Raw genomic sequence first — 22,781 nt, 5'->3', positions numbered from 1 at the left:
ACCAACGCAAAGATACAAAGATCAGAAAGAATTAAGTAAAGATGATACGACCAAAGGAAACAAAGCTCCAACAACTGACCCTAAAGAAACGGAGATCTATGAAGTTCCTAAAAAATTAAAAATAGAGGAGCGCCTGGCTGGCGCAGTCTATAGAACATGCGACCCTTGGTCTTGGGGTTGGTACCCCGTGTTGGGGGTAGAGATTACTTTAAAAAAATAAAATCTTAAAAAAAATTAAAAATAGAACTAGCATTTGATCCAGTAATCCCACTTCTGAATATATATCTACAGATAAAATCACTATCTTGAAGTGATATCTGCACCCATATGTTCATTGCTGCATTATTTACAACAATTTGTTGTAAATTTCTGGATGGTGCTGGGCCTGGAAGGGTGGCTGGGAAAGCTCGGGGCCCTCGCAGAGACGGGGGCCTGTGGCCGGCTGAGGCAGCCCCGGGAGAGGCCTGGCTTCCAGATCTAGGCCCTGTCACACCACCCCAGGACAGGTCCCCTGAGAAGCCAGGTTTCTGTAAAGCTCAGATGAACCGAGGAGCGCTGGCCAAGTAAAATGGATGGAAATAGGAGCCCCCACTCCTCTGGGAGCAAAGATTAGAGAGCCCGACTGCCTTGTTTTCTGCCCAGCTGAGAGTCACTCAGCAAACACACGGCTCCTCTGAGGAGGCAGCCCCAGTGTCGTGGTTGTGGACAGGAGGAGCTCTGGGCCATCATGCCTGGCTTTGCATTGCTGTGTGACCTGAGAACCATGGCTTGACTTCTCTGATCCTGCTTCCAGTGAAATGTAGGGGTTGGATGAGAAGAGTCCCTTGGTAGATCTGATGATGACAAAATTCTGTCCTGTTCCTTTGCCATCACTCCATGTCCCCCTCCCCCCACCCCCCCACCCCCAGAAGTGCAGGTCTGTTTTCTGTCCCTATCGCTTTGCCTTTGCCAGGATGTCATGTAGTCAGAAGCATTCCGTACAAAGACCTTCGCAGCTGCTTCCCTTGGCTTCGCGGGTGCTGAGGCCCCCCCCAGCTGGTGTGAGTGCCGTGCTGGCTGAGGGGTGTTCTATGGTGTGGACACACCACCATGGGCTTGTCCATTTGCTGCCCGTCGAGGGACATTAAGGCGTTTACTTGGAGCCTTTTCATTCCTCCACAACTGTGTTAGTCCCTGGGGCCGCTGTAAGGGAAGGCCACAGACTGGGCAGGCCCAGCAGCAGAGCCCAGACGCTTACAGAGACAGGGACGCCAGGATCAAGTTGAGGGTCTGCTTCCTGCCTGCAGGCGGGTGTCTGCCCTCAACTTGTGTGTCCCTCCCTCTGTTTATAAGGACAATGATCCCCTCGGGGGCCCCACCCCCACGACCTCATCTAGTCTACTCACCTCCCAAAGGCCCCACCTCCACACCCTGTTGCCCTGGGGCCCAGAGTTCAACAGAGATTTGCAGGGGTCACAAACCTTCAGTGGACAGCAGCAACCCACAAGCCTCCTAGAAAGTCTGTGGCATGGAAACAACCTAAGTGTCCACCAACGGATGAATAGATAAAGAAAATGTATGGAATATTACTCAGCCTTAAAAAAAAAAAAAAAAAAGAAGGAAATCCTGCCATTTGCAACACCATGCATAAAGCTGGAGGACATTATGCTAAGTGAAATAAGCCAGTGACAGAACAAATACTGCATCTTTCCAAATTTATGAGAAATCTAAAATGCTCAAATTAATGGGGCAGAGAGTAGAATAGTGGTTACCAGGGGTTGAGGAAAGGAGAAATGAGAAGGTATTAAAGAGCAGGTTACCACATGGGCTCTGGGACTAAATCCCACTGTGGGCCCTCTGAGAACCATGTAAAACATGCTTCACAATTGTCCCACTGATGTATGGGAAGGCTGAAGCACGTGATCCACTGACTTCTGCCTCCTATCCGCTGAGGCTTTCTCCCACTCTTCCAGGTTGCCACAGTGCATGGCAAGCTTCTAAGGTGCCAGAGAAAACCTTCAGACAGTGAAGTAAAGAAATTCAGGTGCTTAAGATGCAAACTGGTCAGTGTGCCAGAAATTCCCTACCACAGAAGCAGTAGCTCAAAGCTATTGTAACAATATGGGAAGGGACATTAAGAACATCTGTTACAATGTGTGTATTAGGTAACACTTGCTGTTGTAAAAGATAAATCCCCAAATCAGTGGCTTAATACAATAAAATTTATTTCTCACATAAAATTTAACCAATAGGACAGTAGGGTTGAGGCAGGGTGGAAGAGTAACAAATGTGTTCCTTGTCAGTATAAGGAAACAGCTAACAGACAGGAGAACAGAGAAGAGCAGATTGTGTGAGAAAAATTTAAGTAAGGCTACATGGCCACACCAAAGCAAAAAGGAGTTTGGGTAATGTGGTCTAACTGCGTGCCCAGCAGGGAAAGAACAGTGGATGAACAGCTAGTGATCTCTGCCATACGTGCCAAGGGAAACAATTAACTCAGCCCAGAATGCTCAGGAAAGGCTTAAAAGCATAGATGGCCCTTAAATGTTAAATGTAAAGGAAGGTGTGATGGTTAATGTTATGTCAATTTCACTGGCCCAAGGGAGCCCAGATATTTGGTTAAACATTATTCTGGGCCTTTCTGTAAGGGTGTTTGTGGATGAGATTAACATTTCAATCCACAGACTTCTTAAAGTAGATTGCTTTCTGCCTGAATAGAACAAAAAAGTGGAGTTACAGAGAATTTGCTTTATCTGCCTGACTGTCTTTGAGCTGGGACATTAGTTTTCTCCTGTTTTGGGACCCGGACTAGAATTTGCACCATTAGTTCTCCTGGTTCTCAGTTCTTTCAACTCAGACTAGAACTATACCATCAGCCCTCCTGGGTCTCCAGCTTGCTAACTATAGATCCTGGGACTTCTCAGCCTCCATAATCATGCAAGCCAATTTCTTACAATAAATCTTACATGTAGATCTTATATTGGTTCTGCTTCTCTGGAGACCCAGACTAATACAGAAGGGTGGAAATTTGTCATTGGATTAAGGAATAAAAGCATTACAGGCAGAGCAAATGTGTAACAGGGAAATAGAAAAGAACCCAGGCAGATTCAGAGAACTAAAGTAAATTTGTTTTGACAGGACCCAAAGTGGGTGTGGGTATACAGAAGAAGAATCCGCAAATGCAGAGAGGAATCTGACTTTAAGACTCCTGACGTTACACAAAGAAGGAAATGAGGAGCTAGAGAATTTTAAGCAAAAGTATAAAGTAATACAACGGGTTTTATGATACTATTTTGGCAACTGAAAGAAAGATGCTTTGTAAGAGCAAAAGGATTTTCTGCTTAATACAGCTGACCCTTCAACATCTTAGGGGTTAGGTATGCCAACACCCTACATAGTCAAAAATCCAAGTATTCCTTTTTTTTTTTTTTTAAGTAGGCTCCACGCCCAATAGGCTTGAACTCATGACCCTGAGATCAGTAGTCACATGCTCTACCCACTGAGCCAGCCAGGCACCCCCAAAATCCATGTATAACTTTTGAATCACCTTACTAATAACATAAACAGTCAACACATAATTTGTATGTTTTATGTATTATATGCTGTATTCTTGCAATACACTAAGCTAGAGAAAAGAAACTGTTATTAAGAAAATCATAAGGAAGAGGGGCGCCTGGGTGGCTCAGTCGTTAAGCGTCTGCCTTCAGCTCAGGTCATGATCCCAGGGTCATGGGATTGAGCCCCTCATCGGGTTCCCTGCTCGGTGGGAAGCCTGCTTCTCCCTCTCCCACTCACCCTGCTTGTGTTCCCTCTCTCGCTGTCTCTCTCTGTCAATTAAATAAATAAATAAAATCTTTAAAAAAAAAAGAAAGAAAATCATAAGGAAGAGAAAATACATATACAGTACTGTACTCTATCTAAAAAAATCCACATATAAGTGGGTCTGTGCGCTTCAAGCCTGTGTTGTTCAAGGGTCAACTGTATTGTTAAATATCAACTATCTTGAGTTCTGTGACACTTAACAAGAAAGACTACGGGGCGCCTGGGTGGCTCAGTTGGTTAAGCGACTGCCTTCGGCTCAGATCATGATCCTGGAGTCCCGGGATCAAGTCCCGCATCGGGCTCCCTGCTCCGCGGGGAGCCTGCTTCTCCCTCTGACCCTCCCCCCTCTCATGTGCTCTCTCATTCTCTCTCTCAAATAAATAAATAAAATCTTAAAAAAAAAAAAAAGAAAGACTATGAATAGTCAAAAAGTGCATGGGCTGGAAGTCGGGCAGACCTGAGTTTAACACTACCTAGCAAGTTATAAGAATCAGATGGTTTGTATGTAAACTTCTAGCACGATGTATGACCAATAGTATGTGCTCAAAGAAAAACTTAGCTCCTTTCTTTCTTCTCTGAACAACAAAATAAATAGAAAGCATTAGTTTGAGAACAAGAGCAAAAAATGAATTGGTTGAAGCTCTGATGCTGGAGAACTGCTTGATATTGCTAATTAGGATCAGATCCTACTTGTTATTTCATTAATAAACAAACTGATGAATAATTAAAATAAAATGCACTTCTATTATTTACCACCTAGTATGAACATAATAACAGAGAAAAGTAAAAGTACAGTCTTACAAATGTAGGAAGTTACATACACCCAAATATATACACACATGCATATGCATATATGCAAATTAGTGTAGGGAAGTGTTCCTTAAGTATTTCAATTACTGATTATTCTCTAGAACTTTCACTCTAGTCTTTTTTTTAGATTTCTGTCCACATCTCTAAGCTCTTTCCTTATTTTCCTTCAGTTTGAACTATAAAATTATCTTCAACCAAATAACAAATTAAAAAAATATATATATATATATATTTTTTGCCATACTGCCATACTACCATATTACAGATTAAAACTTCCAGAGTCATGAAGAAAACTACTAGTACCACTTCCTAATTCTGGGGACCTTTTTCTTTTCTTTTTTTTTTTTTTTAAGATTTTATTTATTTATTTGACAGAGACAGCGAGAGAGGGAAGGGGAATTTTTCTTTTTTTTTTTTCCTTTTCTTTTTCTTATGTCACTTAATTAATTTGTCATTTTACATTTAAAAAGTAGACTCTTTCTCTTACTGTTTAATGTATATCCATGCTGGTTAATATGTTTAAGTAAAGACATAGATTCTTTGAGGTCTTGAAGCTCCAGGACAGCTCACAGGACAAGTCTGATGTACAGTAGAATACTCTGTCTTCTTACAGACAGGCACTGTAAATATATTTCTCCCCTGAGCAACATTAGGTTATATAAACTAAATATGCCAAGGGTTGGCAAATATCACTAAACACTATAATTTATGGTGGGTAGGGGAGAAAAGGAAGAAATAGTATTGGAAGATTAGAGAAATACATTCTTTTTTTTGTTTGTTTTGAAGATTTTATTTATTTATTTGTCAGAGAGAGAGAGCAAGCACAGGCAGGGGGAGCAGCAGAGGGAGAGGGAGAAGCAGGCTCCCAACTGAGCAAGGAGCCGGATGCAGGACTCCATCCCAGGACCCTGGGATCATGACATGAGTTGAAGGCAGACGCTTAACTGACTGAGCCACCCAGGCAATCCTAGAGAAATATTTTCTTTTCTTTTTTTTTTTAAGATTTTATTTATTTATTTGAGAGAGAGAATGAGATAGAGAGAGAGCATGAGAGGGGTGAGGGTCAGACGGAGAAGCAGACTCCCCGCCGACCTGGGAGCCCGATGCGGGACTCGATCCTGGGACTCCAGGATCATGACCTGAGCCGAAGGCAGTTGCTTAACCAACTGAGCCACCCAGGCGCCCCTAGAGAAATATTTTCTAACAAACTTGATTCTCTACTCTCCCTAGCCATCTATTATTTCATTTTAAAAAATAATTTCTCATTATGATCATCTAGAAATTAGCCATACTAAGTGGAAACTAATACATAACTGGTATTGTATACTTACTTTAAATATCAATAGTAGCAAATATACAGACTGAAAAATGTTATTCAAGAATTGTTCACACATATTACTTAATCTTACTGTAATCATATATTTCCTGCCTTGTCTTTTTTTTTTTTTAAAGATTTTATTTATTTATCTGAGAGAGAGAGAATGGGAGACAGAGAGCATGAGAGGGGGAGGGTCAGAGGGAGAAGTAGACTCCCCGCTGAGCAGGGAGCCCGACATGGGACTCGATCCCGGGCCTCCAGGATCATGACCTGAGCTGAAGGCAGTCGCTTAACCAACTGAGCCACCCAGGCGCCCCTATTTCCTGCCTTGTCTTACCCAAAATCCATAAGAAGAAAATATTAATAATTTGGGTCTCCAAGCCTTCGGACTCAGCCCAGAACTACGTCTGTCCCCCTGGGTCTCCAGTTTGCTGACTGCAGATCTTGAGACTTCTCAGCCTCCATACTCACCTGAGGCAATTCCTTATAATAAATCTCTTTATGATATATACAATTAATAAATATGTATACATCTCATCTGTTTCTCTGAAGAATCCTAACCAATACACTGTTCAGTTGGTAAATAGTTTCAGATGAAAACATTCTAGAGATCTGCTATACAACACTACAGTTATAGTAACAGTGTGCTGCATACTAAAAAAGTTGGTAAGAGGGTAGATTTCACATTATGTGGTTTTTATCACAAGAAAAAGGGTGGAGGAGAATTTCCTTTGTTGAGGACAATATATTTTGAATGGCAGAGTCACTGAAAGGAGCACACAGACTGCTAAGGTAACACGCTTGAAGAAGATAATGCTCGCTTGGATATAGAAGTTCTGATGTTTCTAAAGTCTCTCATTATTTGCCAGTATTTAAACTAAATTGTATTTAACAGTTTGTGGGTTTCATCACTAGAAAGTAAGGAGCTTTGAGTAGGCATTAAGATGTTTTAAGGTTGAATTTTTTAAATGGATATCAACTACTAAATTATAGAAAGTGTTTTCATAAGCCGGAAACTACCATTCTCTCTTAAGTTGTCAGTGGCAGATCCCATGTAAATATCATGAGAGTTGCAGTTTTAATATTTAAAGTCATCACCAGAATCACAAACACATCACAAGCTATTGCACTTGTGAAACCTTCAAAGTGTAACCTGAGAGTCTTTCCAGCCTGAAATGAATTATAAGAAATGAAGTAAATTACAAATATGTCCCCAGCCTGAGGTTAGAAAGCTCATGAATTACTATACCAAAAGAGCCCCCAAGCCCTAAATATCATTGTAAACCTCATATACTTTGTTGTTATGCATAGAACTATTTATAATATCAAAAAATATGCTATTTGGGATTTTCCCTGTAATTCCAGTACTCGTAATAGTTATAGTTTGCTTCTCAAACTACCCTTGAGAAAAAACACACATTAACATGATCATAATGAAGTCACTGGAGGACTACTGTTGCTTAGGAACATCACAGAATTCTAGCATGGATTGAGGATTTATTATCATATGAGCCATTGAAATCAGCAACTGGGTGCTTTTCCTTTGATTAGATGCTATATATCAATGTGGCATCTCTAATACTTCCCAGTTAAGTTGATGAATGAAATCAATTTTATATTACATTACTCATTGTCTGTTGTTTAATTTGGAAGTAAAATTGAACCCTTATAAATCTGAAAATACAAACTATAGAAATGTAAACACAACATAACAAGTGGTTTTACTGTTGTAAATATTTTTAGTATTTTTAAGTTTTGCTCACTTTCATGTTTTTAGTTCTCCTTCTCACCTTTCCTCTTTATCAAAGAAAACACAGAATTGATACATTTTTCAAAGGCTATTGATGCTTAAACGCTTACTCAAAGGGCCATTTCTGATTACTAACATAATATGAGCCATGGGGATTTATGTTTACAACTGCCGAAATAAATGGCTCAGGTTTCAGGTTTTCATGAAAAAGACAAGCCTCCAGACTCAGAATTTTATTATATATAGCACTAATTTTTAAAATGACATCTTAATGTGGAAGATAGAAAAACCATTTCAACGATCTGCTTTGTCAGCTAACCTTTACAATTGTGTGCCAAATCATTTTTCTCAGATTAGCTCTATGAATTAGGCAGTTTGGGAAAAATACAGCTCATCCTCTGTTCCATTTATTTATTATTTTTTAAAGATTTTTTTATTTATTTGATAGAGAGAGACACAGCGAGAGAGGGAACACAAGCAGGTGGGGAGTGGGAGAGGGAGAAGCAGGCTTCCCACTGAGCAGGGAGCCCGATGTGGGGCTCAATCCCAGGACCCTGAGATCATGACCTGAGCAGAAGGCAGACACGTAATGACTGAGCCACCAGGCGCCCCGCTCTGTTCCATTTAAAACCTATCCATTGATGTAGAACATAGACTGCGTCACTAGAGTCTAACTGATTGCTTCTACCTTCTCTTTTGTATTTTACGTATCGTTATTAAGATAAAGGAATGATAGAAAAATGAAGGGGTGGAGAACTGTTGGGTATATAACAAAGTCAAATTCTGAGAAAACAAAGGGGAATTAATGTTTCCTATTTGAGTTCAAACACCAGATTAATTATTAGAATAAGATAAAGAACAATTTGCCACATTGCTTGGAAATTTGTTTATGAGGGCATATCGAATACAACTCTAGGGCAAGCCTAAAAATAATGGTTTCCTCATAGTTAAAAAGTTTTTTTTTAAGATTTTATTTATTTATTTGACAGAGAGAGACACAATGAGAGAGAGAGAGAGCACAAGCAGGGGGAGAAGGAGAGGGAGAAGCAGGCTTCCCGCAGAGCAGGGAGCCCGGTGCGGGGCTCAATCCCAGGACCCTGGGATCATGACCTGAGCCGAAGGCAGATGCTTAACGACTGACTAATCCAGGTGCCCCAAAAAGTTTTCTAATAATCAAGAAACTATATCAGATCATTTTAACACAAAATGATTCATTCTTTTTTTCATATTTTTTATTTAAATTAAATTAACATATAATGTATTATTGGTTTCAGATGTCTCAGAGGTCAGTGATTCATCAGTCATATAATACCCAGTGCTCATTATATCACATGCTCTCCTTAATGTCCATCACCCAGCTACCCTATCCCCCCACCCCTCTCCCCTCCAGCAACCCTCATCATTCTTATCCAGGTGAATCTCATTTCATAAACAGCTCTTTCACTCATTTGATCAGCAGTCAACAAATACTTACTCAACTCCTTACTGTGTGCTACACACAATACGAGATGCAAATAATGAAGCTGGGAACAATACAGACAAAATCCCTGCCCTCTTAGAGCTTTTTTTAGTAAGAAAGATGCCTGAAACTAATATTACACTATATGTTAACTGACTGGAATTTAAATAAAAAAACTTTAAAAAAAAAAAAAAGCGGTGCCTGGGTGGCTCAGTCTTTAAGCGTCTGCCTTCAGCTCAGGTCATGATCCCAGGGTCCTGGGATCGAGTCCCACATCGGGCTCACTACTCAGCGGGAAGCCTGCTTCTCCCTCTCCCACTCCCCCTGCTTCTGTTCCCTCTCTTGCTGTCTCTCTTTCTCTGTTGAAAAATAAATTAAAAAATCTTTAAAAAAAAAAAAAAGGAAGACAGGTGAAAAGTAAACAGATAAATAACATAATCTTAGGTAGTGATAAGTTTTTCAAAGAAAAATAAAACAGAAATAGAATGGAGAATTATGTTTAAAAGCTTTTAGTTTTAGGGTTAACAAGAAAGGCTTTCTAAAAAGATGACATTTGAGCAGAGACCTGAATGATGTAAGGGAGTAAGCCTCAGGAATATCTCAGGGAAACACATTTCGGGGAGGGGGAGCAGAAAGTGCAAAGGCCCTGAGGTGGGAGTGTGCCTGGCATTTTCAAAAACAGGAAGGAGATCAATATGGCTAGTATAATGAGTCAAGAGAAAGAGTAGCAAACAGTACAGATCAAAGAGGTAGCCAAGAGAAAATAACATAAATTCTATCAACTATAAGAATTATAATTTTTTCTTAAAGATTTTTATTTTTATTTATTTGAGACAGAGAGAATGAGAGACAGAGAGCATGAGAGGGAGGAGGGTCAGAGGGAGAAGCAGACTCCCCGCCGAGCAGGGAGCCCGATGCGGGACTCGATCCCGGGACTCCAGGATCATGACCTGAGCCGAAGGCAGTCGCTTAACCAACTGAGCCACCCAGGCGCCCAAGAATTATAATTTAAGTATTGAGGTAAGGGAACACTGGGGAAGAAACTGATGTAGATGAAGAATTTCTGTTTGAAGCATAAAATAAGATTCACATGGAGATTTTGAAAAAGACAGTTTGATAAATGAGTCTAGAACTCATGGGAAAGACTGGAGATAAAAATATGAGTCAGCACATTGATGGAAATCAAAGTCATTGGACTGGATAAGATGACCTGGCGAATGGGTGTAACTTGAGAAGGAATGAGGGGCAATAGGGAAGTTAAGAAAAGGAAATAAAAGCAAGGTAAGTGAGAAGATGTAGCCAGTGAGGTGTGAGTTAAAACCAGCCAAGAACAGTACCCTAAGTCAAAAGAAGAGAGGGTTCAAGCTTGATACGGGGACTAGTTGTTGCCAAATGATGCTAATAAAGTCAGGTGAAATGAGAATTAAGATTTGGCCATCAACTTGGGCAATTTGAAAGTTATTAATGACCTTTACAAGAGTGACTGTAGGGGAAGAGAGAAAATGAAAGTCCTATTGGAGTGTGTTCAGGAGAAAGTTGAGGTAAAGAAGTAGAAAGAGGGAATAGAGATGGCCCTTCTTGAAAGGACTAAGAAAAATGGAGATAATAAATGGGTTAAGATAAAGAAGATAAGAAAACTAAGACTGGTACCTGGAGGGGAATGTGAGGTCAGGGTTATTTTTAAAGACAGCAATGTGTTGGTAATTGGTGGTAAAGGTCCAGCAGGGAAAAGGAAATTGTTAATAAAGAAGCCAAGGGGATAATTGTAGAGCCAAAATCTTTTAACAGGGTGGAATCCAGTATACTCATGGAAGTGTTGTCACAAATAAAAGCAGAGAGAGTGGGCCCTTTGTAACAAGTGGTGGGCAGGGTATGTGGTTACAGACACAGGTAGGCCCTAAATCTGCTGGTATAGCTATATATTTATTTTCTGAGTGCTAGTGTATTTATTAATACTCCTCTGTCAAGTCTGCCCATTTAGTTCCATGCAAATCAACCTGAGGGTTGGGCTCTATTTAACCCTCTACAGTCAATTGATTCTTTTTTTTTTTTTCTTAAAGATTTTTTATTTATTTGAGAGAGAGAATGAGAGAGAGAGAGCACATGAGAGGGGGGAGGGTCAGAGGGAGAAGCAGACTCCCTGCTGACAGGGAGCCCGATGTGGGACTCGATCCTGGGACTCCAGGGTCATGACCTGAGCCGAAGGCAGTCGCTTAACCAACTGAGCCACCCAGGTGCCCTAGTCAATTGATTATTTCTGTTCTGTGGCTACAAACTACATCTAAGAGAGATGCCCTTCTGCAAAGGCAAACCAGAGGTCTCATGATGGAACCCTGTAAAAGAAGTAAATAGGTTTGTGAGAATCTGTCACTATCAATCTCCATATACCTCCATCTTTGGATAATGATAGCATGTTTTTTGTAGGCTCGAGCACAGCCACTCCCCAAATCAGAGAAAATCTTGTTTAGTCAACACTATGTTAAAAGTTTCTTCCCCAGGGGTGCTTGGGTGGCTCAGTCAGTTAAGCGTCTGCCTTCAGCTCAGGTCACGATCCCAGGGTTCTGGGATCGAGTCCCGCATTGGGATCCCTGCTCAGCGGGGAGTCTGCTTTTCCCTCTCCCTCTGCCTGTCTCTCCCCCTGCTTGTGTGCTCTCTCTCTCACGTTCTGTCTCAAATAAATAAATAAAATATTTATAAAAAAAGAAGTTTCTTCCCCAGTAATAAATGAGGTTTAGAAATAGGTCAGTGGTCCCTCTCCATACTCAGACGGACGTGCAGGAGATAGGAGGAGAAAGCAGAGTAAGGAGCAGCAGAGAGGTGTGGAAAGGAAGGATTTCAAACCCTGGTTATTAAAGTAAGCATCAAACAACAACCTCACTATCTGCTCCTCAGACCAGGTCTCTGATTCTCCACGCCTAAAATAGTTGAGTCCTGATCCCTCTGGCCAGGTAACAGAGGACATGGACCTCCTACCTAGTTCCTTCTACCCCCTTGGCCAGGCACTATCGTCCCGATCCACACTATGAAATTACACACGAGGAAACAGTTGTCTAGAAACATTAATCCTGTCTGATTTCCACATTGAATATAATCCTGGTCTACATTAATCAAAATTTTTTCTTCCTTCCTGCCTCAGGCAGCCCCTCTGCCTAAGTTATTTGAAGTACTAGCTCCTTCCAGAGGGTGCTACCCTATCCATCTTGGTTTATTCCTTTCTTCCTCATAGCCATCCACTCCTAGTCTCCTATCTTTATTCTTCTAAATCTTTAGATCTTTATTCCTTTCTAAACTCATTCCTTATTTCCTATGCCCAGTTTGTCTCAGACTATGACAATCATTTCTGTTGAAAATAAATAGGTCGATGTCTTTGATGATTAGTTCTCTACCTACCTTCCTTAGAACAGTCCATTCACTGTTTTTCCTTCTGCCGTACTGAATAACTCATGAGTTGCCTAAACCTGTCGTGTTATTTCATAACCCTTTGCCTCTTCAGAAGACTCCCTCTCTCCCTAGTATGGCATCCCCTAATCTCTTCATACATCTGTTACAGGATTACAGGGTTCTTGTCTCACGGAGTCGAAGAATGAATCTTGTGTACACAAAAGGGTGAAATGAAGTGAAAGTTTATTAGGTGAAAGTGAGAGCAGAAAGGAAAGGAGAAGCTCTCTAGAGTGAGAGGGGTCCCGAGTGGGTTGCCACTGAGGGCTTTTAGTGGCAGTCTTTTATTGGGAACTGACTGGGAAGCTTGTGGCCGTGAAATTCTTGTGCCAGCTTGGTTTGAGCATGGACTATTGATAACACCCTTAATGACTTAATTCCTTGAGGTTTAGCCATTTTCTATGATTATACTATAGCCACCAGAGAAAAATATTCCCATCCATTGGAGGCCAGGTGGTCTGCTTCCTTATCTCTTATTCACTTTGGCTTAGGCTTCTGCCTGCCAGGAATAGTTTCAGAGCCCAGCCAGCAGTCCCCTCTCTCTCCCTGCCTATGCCTTAACCCTTTCCTTACTCACTTCTAAATAAAACTCAAGTCTCACCTCTTCTAGGACCCCATCTCTGAATATCCAGACCTGTGGTTCTCAAACTTGGCTGCACATTAGAATCACTTGGAAGCTCTAAAAATAAAACTGGGGCCTGAGACCCACCCTCAGAGATTCTGATTTAATTGGTTGGGGATGTCACCTGGGCATAGGGATTTTTAGCACCTCCCTGGGTGATTCTAATGTGCAGCTGAAGTTGAGAATTCCCACCCCAGATGACATGAATGCCCTCCCACTGCAACTCCATGTCACGTTACACATCATTATCAGAACTTCTCCCCTTGTACATTTAGTTATCTGTGGACCATATTTTATTAGACTTTGCATCCCCAGTGCCTGTCCCAAAAAACAGAAGAATTGGGGCACCTGGGTGGCTCAGTCGTTAAGCGTCTGCCTTCGGCTCAGGTCGTGGTCCCAGGGTCCTGGGATCGAGCCCCGCATCGGGCTCCCTGCTCCGTGGGAAGCTGCTCCTCCCTCTCCAGCTCCCCCTGCTTGTGTTCCCTCTCTCGCTGTTTCTCTTTATGTCAAATAAATAAATAAAATCGTTAACGAAAAAAAACCCAGAAGAATGTTCAATACACAGGTTTTGAGCAAATGAAGGAATAACATTATTTCATGTTTATATATGGAAGTTATTACTTTTCAATGAGGTAAGAAAACCTGAATTATCTTGGGGGGAAAAAATCACATAAATGGAGAATAAAGGAAAGAGTACAGCTGGAAGCGGCTGCATGATGTGCGAGCCATGTTGGGAAAACTTAGAATGATTCCTGAGCTACACCAAAAAAAAAAAAAAAATCAGCAGGTCTTTTAAAAAAATAACAAAATGAAATAACTGACAATCACACTTTTTCCCCAGTGTCCTAAAAGTGTCAACAGAAATGAATCTCTAGAACTGCTCTTGTACCTGCTGTTTCATAACTCTGATGATTAGATAACATGTCAGCACTTTTTTTTTCATTTTTTTTTTTTTAAGTAAGCTCTGAGCCCAACGTGGGGCTTTAACTCACAACCCAAAATCAAGAGTTGTATGCTCTACCCACTGAGCCAGCCAGGCGCCCCAATATGTCAGTACTTATAAACTAACCTACCTATTCGATCCCAAATCATAAAGTTGTTTTTAAGTTGGAGGAATCTAATGCCCTTTACATTACTGAGGCATCTGGATTCTCCTCACTTTATTATCCATACTCTATCTTCTTATTTGAAGGTTAGCATAAGAAGATAAAAGGCGGGGGGGGGAGGGGAACAAGTACAGTAAAATAAGCATGAAAATAAATCCTGGGAAGGCGCCTGGGTGGCTCAGTCGTTAAGCGTCTGCCTTCAGCTCAGGTCATGATCCCAGGGTCCTGGGATCGAGCCCCACATCGGGCTCCCTGCTTGGCAAGAAGCCTGCTTCTCCCTCTCCCATTGCCCCTGCTTGTGTTCTTGCTCTCACTAACTCTCTCTCTGTCAAATAAATAAATAAAATCTTTAAAAAAAAAAAAAGAAAAGAAATCCTGGGAAGCACTAGGAGACTAGATGTAATGCCAAACATAGTTTTATTGGAACATGCTCCAATTATGATATGTCTAATCCTGAGTAAATATTAGCTATAAATTCAATGATCAGATTATTAGGTAATATAAGCCAATTTTGCGAAACAAGTGAACAAAACCTGAATTTTAGTTTCATGCTTACGTATATGTTATGATAACATTTACTTTTTCTTAAATTTGTAATGATAATTGCAATAAAAATCAAAGTATTTGGAACACATTATTTTCAAATTAAAGGGAAAGAAAACATTTTTAAGAAAAGTTGTCCCTGTCATTGAAGATACAAGCTCCAAAGCTGATAGTAAGAATTCAACAGAATTCTATCAGTTTTCAGAGGATCTGGAATTGAAACTGTTGAATCCTAAGATGTCTATGATTCCTGACTTAGGTATAGACATGTTACAAAATAGGCTATGCTGGACACAATACTATTTACAGAAGGGAAGTATGCTACCGTTCTGAAGCTAAAGAACAAAGTAGATCATTTTTATCTATTTAGGGGGAAGTTGATTTGTTTTGCCCTTTTCTGTTTTGATATAATCAGCTATTATTTTTGTTACTGCTGCTTTTTCTTTGGCCTTTGAAAGTAGTAGATGAGCACGAGTATCTGAGTTTGTATTATTGTAGCTGATGCTCTGGTAGGCAAACTCCACATTCCACTCATAACTCAGGAGAGGGAAATTGTCTTGCTTAATAATAAATCCTTAGGATGAATGCTTGAAATCACAGACAACAAACGAATATTTACAAGAACTATTCAGGTAGTATAAAGGAAGGAAGCCAGCCATTAAAACAGCAGGAAATGCTGGGAGCTAAAGAGAATTGCAAATGTCATGTTCCTTGTAAAGGCATTCAGATTATCATCATCATCATGCTGCCCACCATTTGGCCCCTTTTAAATTCAATATTTTACATAATGGTTTCCCTAAAATAAGGAATTTTAACAATAAAATTTGTCAAGAAATCACACACAATAAACTTTTGTTTATAGATACTCCTTAGTCCTAAACCAACTACATCCATTAGCAAAATTGCATGGCTGAAATAACTTGGCACAAAATTACACAAAAGATTTTTCTTCTTGCAACATATTTTCTTAGATTTACCTGTTACCTAATAGAGTTTGCAACTAGGAGGAAAGAATAAAGAAAATGTAAATATAGACATGAATATTTACTTAGTACCTAATATTTCTAGAATCTATACCAGGATTATTTCATATATTTGTTCATTTAATCCTCACAGTAGATTATAACCCAGGCACACTTGATGGAACTGAAAACAAAGATATTAAGGGACTTACTCAAGATTACAGTAATACACAACAGAGTTAGGACTGGAACTCTTATTTTTCTGTCTTAATTCAGTCTCTTTCCACAGTATCATTAAAAAAAAACAAAACAAAACCTCATCCTTAATAAACCATTATCATGGGGGCGCCTGGGTGGCTCAGTCCTTAAGCGTCTGCCTTTGGCTCAGGTCATGATCTCAAGGTCCTGGATTCGAGCCCCGCATCCAGCTCCCTGCTCTGCGGGGAATTTGCTTCTCCCTCTCCCACTCCCCCTGCTTGTGTTCCCTCTCTCGCTGTGTCTCTCTCTGTCAAATAAATAAATAAAATCTTTAAAAATAAATAAAATAAAATAAACCATTATCATGATGACATTAATGTTTATTGAAAAAGGTATATAGGTGTATTTTGAGCTTCTTTGTCCAAAATAGTCTTCACTGAGATTGCTTTACTTGGTAATTTCTCTATGGAAACACTAAACAGTGAATTTTTTTACAATGTATCAGTAAAGTCTATCTTTCAACTACATTGACATAAAGCAAACCATCTTTTATTTAAAAATCTAAAATAATTTTGCTGATGGAAATATCATAATTATGCTCTCTTGTAGAAAATAGCTAAGAGTAACATTGGCATCACAGAACACTCTGTCATGTGAAATTTGTCTTAAAATGTTATTCTGGACAAGAGGTATTTGTCATTCTCCTCCAAATATCAAACATAGAAATAATTCTCAAATCAATTAAATGCTGCTAACTTAAAAAAATAGTGCAATAAATTGCCAATTTAGAATCAGATCTCAACATCATCACAATTATGCCTGAAAGCATCTGGACAACACAAATTTCAATGTGGCCAAAAGCCTATTAATATTTTTGTGGTAGGATTGCCTGACCTCAATCATTCAGTTAGATTTGTGTGTAACTACTGAGAGGTGCCTCTAGAATATGAGATCTAGTTCACACTTGAAAATGAATGTTTTAGGGCGCCTGGGTGGCTCAGTTGGTTAAGTGACTGCCTTCGGCTCAGGTCATGATCCTGGAGTCCCGGAATCGAGTCCTGCATCGGGCTCCCTGCTCGGCAGGAAGCCTGCTTCTCCCTCTGACCCTCCCCCCTCTCATGTGCTCTCTCTCTCTCTCTCATTCTCTCTGTCTCAAATAAATAAATAAAATCTTAAAAAAAAAAAAAGAAAATGAATGTTTTTTAAAATATGTTTCATCATTTCTCTCTTTGATTCAGTCTGAGAGGTATTTCGAAGTGGGAATTTATAAGCGTCTAGAGAGAGAATACATATATGTTTATATAATTGTTAAATGCAGGTGTGGAAAATGACCTCCACATATCCTCAAATCGATGATACATGCATGTTAGGAAAACAAGAGAAAAGAGTGAACACTTTAGCGCTTGTTTCCTAGGTTCTCACCACTATTGTCATCCGGGAGAAATGTATAAGTATTTAAAATACAGGCATTAAGGCAAACATACACATTTTAAAAACCTAGAATGACACCTTCACCCTACCCTTTGCTGAAGGAAGTTGGCTTTTGTACCAATCAAATTTTTAGCACAGAGATATAATGGAAAGAGCAGCATCGAAAAATCAGAGCAGCATGTACTTTCCCCCATAGACACTCCTGTTATTGGTATGATACTTAAAATGAACCTCTTCCCCATGTCCTCTGTTCTCTGGGGTTAACCAGCTTTGTGCAATGACAGCAGCCAATCCTCCTGCTGTCTGAAGTCCAGACAGTAGCTAACCCTGCACCTTTCTCACTTGCTAGAAGTTACAGTGGCGATTACTAGGCATGTGCGAATAAGCCAGTGCAAAGAAGACTCACTGCTAATGTGAGCATCAATCCCTGTCTTTGTGCAAGAACTATAAAACCGACTCACACAAAGTAACACATTGGCATCTCCATGATAAATATGTGGGATCCAGGCTCCAGGATGGCCCCCAGTGAACCTCATCCTTAGAATTCTCACCCCTGTGTATTCCCCTGTCACAATGGATAGGACCGGACCATGCTATCAATAGAATGCTGTAGAAATCACAAAGTGCAACTTCTGAGTCCTGGTCACAAAGCCTTCTTTCTCTTGGATCCCTCACTCTGGGAAAGGTGGTCACCGTGCATTGGGGAAATTCAAATAGTCCCATGGAGATGTCTTTAGGGTAAGGAACTAAATAAAGCCTCCTGCCAATTTCCAGCACCAATTTATCAGCCATGTGAGTGGACCATCTAGGGAGAGGATCCTCCAGCCCTAGTCAAGCCTTCAAATGACTGCTGGCATGTGACTGCAACCTCATAAAGAAAAACCCAAGCCAGAACCAACCAGCTAGACTGCTTTAGAATTCCTGCCCCATAGAAAGTGTGTGAGATAATAAATGTTTGTTGTCATTTTAAGCCACCATATTTAGAGCCAATTGTTTGTGCAGCAATAGGTAACTAATAACAAAGTGTTATAGATTCTTAGGTCACAGCCAAAACAGCAGAACTTTAGCCTCTGATTTTTCTCTATTGGCCGCACTGTGGGAATTAACCATCATTTGACAGTGAGTAGACAGAACAGAAAGGTATGTTTATGAAGTCTCTATTAGATATGGTATTGTTGTTGTACAAAATATTTTATCTATTTTTTTAAGCAATAAATCCCTTTGCAATTAGGGACAAGTAGTTTGCATTGTTACTTTGACTCTGAGGAGCTGAGGGCAGGCCACCCCAAGATGGGCCTCTTTGGTGTGAAGATTATTCTGAGCTGAAGGCAGTGGAGACCTTACCACTTCAAGAGAAATTTTGCCCCTTCCTTAAATACATAGAAGAATCTAAATTAGGGGTCTTTCCCAGAATGAGAGTTATTAGCCTAAATAAATTTTATTTGAGTGACCCATCTGTATGGCAGGGCAAGCATCTAATTACCAAACATCTGCTTTTCTGCTTATTGTCCTGTGAATTGCATTCCTTTTTTCTGAAGTCTCAGACCCCTACCCCCCCTCTCCTTAGTTCAGGGTGACACATATACTTCTTTTTGCCTAACTATCTTTAGAATTTCCATGTCTGCGTTGATTCCCCACATAGATTATTAAATTTTATTTTCTCCTGATAATCTGTCTCATGTCGATTTGATTCTCAGTCCAGCTAGAAGGACCCTTGAAGGAGACAGAAATTCTTGCCCCGTTTCAACTTTTTGTACACCGATGACTAAAATCTATTCTACATGGATTGGGAATGGAGTAGTGCGCAGGAGAAGAAAAATTTCAGTTTAAAGATTTTACTTACCAAATGTTCTGCACTTATAAATAATCTTTTTCGTACAGATAAGCCCTACCTATGCTAGGTTGAAGGCTTTAAAAATAGTTTTTAACATTTTAGTTACCAAGTTTATCTCAGATAAATACATGAATTGGCATAGATAATCCTGATGTTGAAAAGTAACTTAAATATTTTCAGAACTACTGAAACTGATAGGTTAAGGTAGCAAATGTTTGATCATGCTACCCTTAAGAAACTCTGGCTAACTTGATTTATGAGCCTGTTTTGCAGAAGTGGTACTGACCACCGATGAGACTAGCTAAAACTGGAGTAAACCAGGAGGAATTCTTGCAGTTGTGCAGAAGGGATAAGGGTGAAGGAAAGTAGCCTCTATGAGGACACACCCTGAGATCCTCCTGTCCATTCCTCAAGTTGGCAGGCCATTCATTTTTTATACATAGGAGGGATGTACAAGCGTGTCACTAGGTGGCGCCTGAGAGAAGCAGTGATACCTTCCCTTCCCCTTACCTCACCTTTTTCCAACCACCAATCACCTACATCCACGCTCAAGACACCCCCCACCCCGTAAATTCCTATAAATTCTCAGCTTTCCCTTTCCTTGGGGATGCAGATTTGAAAATTTTTTTCCCATCTCTGTGCTTGGTGCCCTGCATTAAAACCCTTTTTCTCTGCCACAAAAACTGGTGACAGTGTTCAGGCTTTGCTGCACATCGGACAACAGGATGTTTGGTCAGTTACACTATCATGGGTGGGTCACTTTTGAGCATCCAGGAGCCCCAGCTTGCATAAATCTGTGTAAACCCTTATTTCACTAGTTTATTTTTTCAATAAAATAATTAAGAATGTAACTTAGAGGGACACCTGGGTGGCTGAGTAAGTTAAGCAGCTGGCTCTTGATTTCGGCTTGGGTCATGGTCTCAGAGTCCTGGTATCCAGCCCGGGGTGCGCTCCCTGCTCAGCAGAGGTCTGCTTGAGGATTCTCTCTCCCTCGCCTGCTTGCCCATGTGCGCGCTCTCTCTCTCTCTCTCAAATGAATAAATAAATCTTAAAAAAAAAAAAAAAGAGGGGCACCTGGGGGGCCCAGTTGGTTAAGTGTGGGACTCTTCGTTTTGGCCTCAGGTCATGATCTCAGGGTCCTGGGATCCAGGCCTGCACTGGGCTTCCCGCCGAGCTTGGAGTCTGCTTGAGATTCTCTCTCCCTCTCCCTCTGCCCCTTCTGCTCTTGCTCTCTCTCTCTCTCTCAAATAAATAAATAAATCTTTTAAAAAAATGTAGTTTAGAACTTCTACAGCATATTTTTACAGAAGTCTGAAATAGTTTTCTTTTTCCTGCCTCTCCCCTAAATGTCCCTTAAGCTACTGTCTGATTTCTCTCCTGCCATCCTCCTTTTTCTCACTCCTCAACCTACTGTAGTATGGTTTGTACCAATCATGCTATAGATACTATTCTAAAAAGTCACCAAAATCTTCTAACTTCCAGGTACAACAGTCTCTCTTTGTATGCCCTTCTGTAAGCAGAAAGAGTTAGGGGTCCCCCGAAAAAGAAAGATGAGACATATCTTTCTTGACAAAAGTCATTTTAGGCTCCCGGACATCTTGTGATCTATGCTATTTTCCCAAAGCACATTTCTTGCAGAACTTCCTGGGATTTATTGAAATTGCAGAAGAACTGACCTCGGTAGATAATGATTTTAAGGAAACAAACAAAAACAACAACAGCAAAAATGTAAGAATAAACAGCCACTGTCAGGTCAGGAGATAGCCTAATCCTATCAGTGACAATAAATCAGGGGTAAAACTCCCATTGCTAGTTCAAAAGTAAAGATTGGACTAACATTCTTGAGTTATCTTTGCCAGCTCTAAACACCTTTGGGCACTCACATACTGGACCAACTAAGCCAAAGAATTAAAGATGCTGGCTCTTGCCAGCCCTGGTGACTTTGACCTGGACTCGGTCACTTTAAGGTGACTTTTGCCCCTCTTCACCCGTGTGTTTCATGGGGAGCAGGAGGCGCCTGGCTGTCCTGTGAAGATGCCTCAGCACCCCTGTCCTGTTTGCCCCGCCGGCGGGCGTTTTCAGCCTTCACTCAGGGGGACAGTTGGTGTGAGCGTAAAGTGGATGACGAGGACGGATGCGACCAAGTGTCCCCCAGCCTCTGGGAGGAATTCTCAGCCAGGGTGTCATCAGAGCCTAGGAAGGGCTCATTACTCCAGTGGGACAGGGACGGGTCTCCGGTTCTGCTCGATCAGCACAACGGCATTTTCTGGGCAGTTGCAGGTGGCCAAGTCCAGGAGGTGGCCTGTCCGTGGCCTCTCAATTCCCTGTTCTCTGCTGTTCGCCATCCTCCTCGCCATCGCCTACCTGATCATAAAAGAGTTAACATGCTGAGAATTTGAAGAATAAAGACAACATAGATCCTGGGCTACTAGGATTCTGGACTCTACTTGCAATATCTCTATCTGCAGGATTCTCTTGCTGTCGATTTTCTTGGAAAGTGACTTATTTTGACTCTTTTGAGCCAGGAATATTTCCTCCTACTTCTCTTTCACCTGTCAGATTCAAGAAACTGACCAGACATTCTTTCCACATGGGCTATATAGCATGGCAATTTTGAATGACATTTTAGTTGCTCTTAACTGGAGCATGGTGCCTCATGTAAACCCACACCGAAGCAAAAATTTTGGCAAAACTTAGTCATGATTGCTCTGTAATAAGAGGGAAGAACATCATTTGCCTATTCAGAAGACCAAGAAACCTGCTATTCATTGTGTGGTTCAGATATGTGTCATATCATTGTCATTATGGAGGACTTTCTGTTTATTTTTGTTTTGTTTTGTTTCAGAGGATCTTTTTAAGCATCATTCTAGAGCTTAAGCATGGAAAATATCTGAATATTAAGTTTCAAATAATTCCCTAAAACTGTAAGATATTTACCTCATCTTTTTACTTTTGTGTGTATTGTCCTTATAAGTTATAGAAAGCATTTTAATGGAAATCAAACACAAAAATTTGAATACAGGGCAATGCCTACCTTTCCATGTGTAATACTACACTTCTGCTAAGAAATATTAGTAGTACTATTCAACTGTAATAGAAATACTTATTTATTCATGATATTAGGAAAACAAACAATGCATATTACTTTGACATTTTATAGAAGCTACTTTTAAATCAGAATAGTTTTCAATAATTATAAAAATCAATAGAAGGTGCATCATATATTTTTATTTTATTTTATTTTTTTAAGTAGGATCCATGCCCAGCATGGAACACAATGTGGGGCCTGAACCCACAACCCTGAGATCAAGACCTGAGCTGAGATCAAGAGTCAGACTGCTTAACTGACTGAGCCACCCAGTCACCCCAATGTGCATTTATATTTTTTAATGGGGTATAACTCTTTATGTGGTTTCTTTTTACATATTTTCCTACTATATATTAAATTTGTATGTTTTTAAAATGGCTACATCTAGACAATGTAAATGTTATTTTTTAGCTTGTGCAAA

The 22,781-nt window shown here is 40.5% G+C and overlaps 1 pseudogene; it reads left to right on the top strand.

Annotated features, from left to right (window-relative positions):
* Nucleotides 1–2,354: 2,354 nt before the first annotated feature.
* On the top strand, nucleotides 2,355–21,889 carry LOC102735708 (ADP-ribosylation factor-like protein 6-interacting protein 6 pseudogene; annotated as a pseudogene).
* Nucleotides 21,890–22,781: the final 892 nt, after the last annotated feature.

The sequence above is a fragment of the Leptonychotes weddellii genome, chromosome 3 (assembly GCF_054177405.1).
Source record: "Leptonychotes weddellii isolate Sample4059 chromosome 3, ASM5417740v2, whole genome shotgun sequence".
Classification (NCBI taxonomy): Eukaryota; Metazoa; Chordata; class Mammalia; order Carnivora; family Phocidae; genus Leptonychotes; species Leptonychotes weddellii.
The sequence above is the reverse complement of the archived record's forward strand: the minus strand, read 5'-3'. Positions and strand labels throughout refer to the sequence as shown.